Below are 4,488 nucleotides of genomic sequence, written 5' to 3'. Positions count from 1 at the left end.
ATTGTAGCTGGGGATTTTAACAAGGCTAATCTGAAAACAAGACTCCCTAAATTCTATCAGCATGTCGATTGTGCTAATGTCCAGTCTCTGGCTGGTAAAACCCTGGATCATTGTTATTCTAACTTCCGCGACGCATATAAGGCCCTCCCCATGATCACGACTCCATTTTGTTGCTCCCTGCCTATAGACAGAGACTAAAAAAGGAAGCTCCCGTGCTCAGGTCTGTTCAACGCTGGTCCGACCAATCGGATTCCACGCTTCAAGATTGCTTCGATCACGTGGACTGGGATTGCGTCATGTTGCACATGTTCCGCATTGCGTCAAACAACAACATTGACGAATACGCTGATTCGGTGAGCGAGTTTATTAGCAAGTGCGTCGGAGACGTCGTACCCACAGCAACTAATAAAATATTCCCAAACCAGAAACCGTGGATTGATGGCAGCATTCGCGAGAAACTGAAATCGCGAACCCCTGCTTTAACCAGGGCAAGGTGACCGGAAACATGACCGAATACAAACAGTGTAGCTATTTCCTCTGCAAGGCAATCAAACAAGCCAAGCATGAGTATAGAGACAAAGTAGAGTCGCAATTCATTGGCTCAGACACAAGAGGTATGTGGCAGGGTCTACAGTCAATCACGGATTACAAAAAGAAAACCAGCCCCATCGCGGACCAGGATGTCTTGCTCCCAGACAGACTAAACAACTTCTTTGCTCACTTTGAGGACAATACAGTGCCACTGACATGGTCCGCTAACAAAACCTGCGGACTCTCCTTCACTGCAGCCGACGCGAGTAAAACATTTAAACGTGTTAACCCTCGCAAGGCTGCAGGCCAAGACGGCATCCCCAGCCGCGTCCTCAGAGCATGCGCAGACCATGCTGGTGTGTTTACGGATATATTCAATCAATCCTTATCCCAGTCTGCTGTTCCCACATGCTTCAAGAGGGCCACCATTGTTCTTGTTCCCAAGAAAGCTAAGGTAACTGAGATAAACAACTTCCGCCCCATAGCACTCACTTCCTTCATCATGAAGTGCTTTGAGAAACTAGTCAAGGACCAGATCACCTCCACCCTACCTGAAACCCTAGACCCAGTCCAATTTACTTACCGCCCCAATAGGTCCACAGACGACGCAATCGCAGCCACACTGCACACTGCCCTAACCCATCTGGACAAGAGGAATACCTATGTGAGAATGCTGTTCATCGACTACAGCTCAACAGTTAACACCATAGGTCCTCCAAACTCGTCATCAAGCTCGAGACCCTGGGTCTTGACCCCGCCCTGTGCAACTGGGTACTGGACTTCCTGACGGGCCGCCAACAGGTGGTGAGGGTAGGTAACAACATCTCCACCCCGCTGATGCGCAACACTGGGGCCCCACAAGGGTGTGTTCTCAGCCCTCTCCTGTACTCCCTGTTCACCCATGACTGCGTGGCCATGCACGCCTCCAACTCAATCATCAAGTTTGCAGACGACACTACAGTGGTAGGCTTGATTACCAACAACGATGTGAGGGCCCTCGGAGTGTGGTGTCAGGAAAATAACCTCACACTCAACCTCAATAAAACAAAGGAGATGATTGTGGACCTCAGGAAACAGCATAGGGAGCATCCCCCTATCCACATCGATGGAACAGTAGTGGAGAGGGTAGTAAGTTTTAAGTTCCTCGGCGTACACATCACAGACAAACTGAATTGGTCCACCCAGACAGCGTGGTGAAGAAGGCGCAGCAGCGCCTCTTCAACCTCAGGAGGCTGAAGAAATTTGGCTTGTCACCAAAAGCACTCACAAACTTTTACAGATGCACAATCGAGAGCATCCTGTCGGGCTGTATCACCGCCTGGTACGGCAACTGCTCCGCCCACAACCGTGAGGCACTCCAGAGGGTAGTGAGGTCTGCACAACGCATCACCGGGGACAAACTACCTGCCCTCCAGGACACCTACACCACCCGATGTCACAGGAAGGCCATAAAGATCATCAAGAACAACAACCACCCGAGCCGCTGCCTGTTCACCCCGCTATCATCCAGAAGGCGAGGTCAGTACAGGTGCATCAAAGCAGGGACCGAGAGACTGAAAAACAGCTTCTATCTCAAGGCCATCAGACTGTTAAACAGCCACCACTAACATTGAGTGGCTGCTGCCAACATACTGACTCAACTCCAGCCACTTTAATAATGGAAAAATTGATGTAAAAAATGTATCACTAGCCACTTTAAACAATGCCACTTAATGTAAGGTTTACATACCCTACATTACTCATCTCATATGTATATACTGTACTCGATACCATCTACTGCATCTTGCCTATGCCGTTCTGTACCATCCCTCATTCATATATCTTTATGTACATATTCGTCATCCCTTTACATTTGTGTGTATAAGGTAGTTGTTGTGAAATTGTTAGGTTATATTACTCGTTGGTTATTACTGCATTGTCGGAACTAGAAGCACAAGCATTTCGCTACACTCGCATTAACATCGGCTAACCATGTGTATGTGACAAATTAAATTTGATTTGATTTATATATATAATTTACTGCTGCTCTTTACTTGTTACTTATTCATATATATATATATATAAATGGTTTTAAGGACAGGCAATCATGGAAGATCTGTTGAAGCAATTAGTCACTTCCAATAACATGCAACAAGAAGCAAATCGGCAGCAACCGGAAACCAATCGCTTGTTATTGGGGGAACAAAGCAAGTGTCAACTGCAGATGAATATGAACATGCAAAAGTTAACTGCGGAAATCACTGCAGTGAAAATTGCTCAACAGACCACGGGTCTACCCATCGTGGCCACTCGGTATCTGCAGAAAATGCTGCTGAATGATGATGTTGAGGCTTTTCTAAAGACATTTGAGTGTATTGGCAGAACGAGAGGCATGGCCACACTTCTTCACGCACTGAAGAAGGAGATATTAGCACGGTTGGATGAACTGTCTCTTTGAGGGCACATTGGTTCCATACTTGGATGTATCAACCCGAGAAGGCACACAGATCACAGATGTTTGACCTGCTCCACCTAGCAAAAAAATAGCTAGAGCCTGAGACCCTCAATACTGGGGCCATCATGGAAAGAATAGTGAATGACCACTACATCCGGGGCTTACTTTACAAGCTAAAGAAGGTTGTCAGCCAGGGCAGTCCCACCACAGAGGACAGAGTGGTGGAGCTCGTTGAGAGATGTCGAGCAACAGAAAAACTGCTCAAACCTAGCCATCTGGACAGAACCAACCATGAAAAGGGAGGCCTCAAAGAAGGAGGAAGACAGCCATCCCAACTGGAGATGGAATTGGAAATAAATAATTCAAAGGGCGGATGGGGAACGTGGGCGCCAGGATCATGTTTTCCAACCTGAAGCAAAGGCAAGGAATATAGTGGTTGATACTGACACCCAGGAGTGCTACCACTGTGGAGAAATAGGACACATCGCATGGAACTGTCCCAAGAAGGAGGAACCCATGCAGGTCAACATTTCCAATCTACACCACTGCCATGTTTCTGCCCATGTCCAAGCCCACCGCCATCCACCGCACCTCAATCGGCTGCAGGTCCAAGGGAAAGAAGTAGATGCTCTTCTAGACTCCGGGAGCATGGTCTTCCTCATCACGCCTTCAGTACTAATATCACGTCTCTCGTCGGAATGAGGATCGGACCAAAGCGCAGTGTGGTAAGTGTTCATGATTTTTATTTATCAAAACACTCGAACAAAATAACAAAGTGAAAATGAACAGTTCTGTAAGGCAAATAAACTATACAGAAAACAACTACCCACAAAACACAGGTGGGAAAAAGGCTGCCTAAGTATGATTCCCAATCAGAGACAACGATAGACAGCTGCCTCTGATTGAGAACCACACTCGGCCAAAAACAAAGAAATAGAAAACATAGAAATAAAGAAACTAGAATGCCCACCCTAGTCACACCCTGGCCTAACCAAAATAAAGAATTAAAGCCTCTCTATGGCCAGGGCGTGACAACTAACCCACCAGCAGAGGACTGCCGCTCCAACCATGGACATCACCTGTGTACATGGTGCCGTGACTTTACTTCCTTAATCTGATGACTGTTACTTATCGAATAAACTAACTGTGTTTAATTGTTACCCGATTAAATTAATCACGTAACAATTAACTCAGTAGGAATTTGGGGCACCATGGAAACAGTTGTTTAAAGAGTTACCATCTCTCCGAATTATACTCTAATGGTCTTTACCTATCACCATCATAAAACAGTCAACATATTAATCATAACCTCGTCTCATATCATCATTTTGAACAGTCGTAACCTCTTGCATCTGCAAAAACCCCAGTCTTACTTATGATTCAGTACTACAAAAATGGGTTTAATTATCCTGGTGATTATCCTGGTGTCGAAACCAGATGGTACAGTACGGTTCTGTAATGACTTCCGTAAATGGGGTATTGGCAGGTTCCTCTGACCCCTGCAGCCCGTGAGAAGACGGAAT

Source organism: Oncorhynchus clarkii, chromosome 19 (assembly GCF_045791955.1).
Source record: "Oncorhynchus clarkii lewisi isolate Uvic-CL-2024 chromosome 19, UVic_Ocla_1.0, whole genome shotgun sequence".
NCBI classification, from domain to species: domain Eukaryota; kingdom Metazoa; phylum Chordata; class Actinopteri; order Salmoniformes; family Salmonidae; genus Oncorhynchus; species Oncorhynchus clarkii.
The sequence above is the reverse complement of the archived record's forward strand: the minus strand, read 5'-3'. Positions refer to the sequence as shown.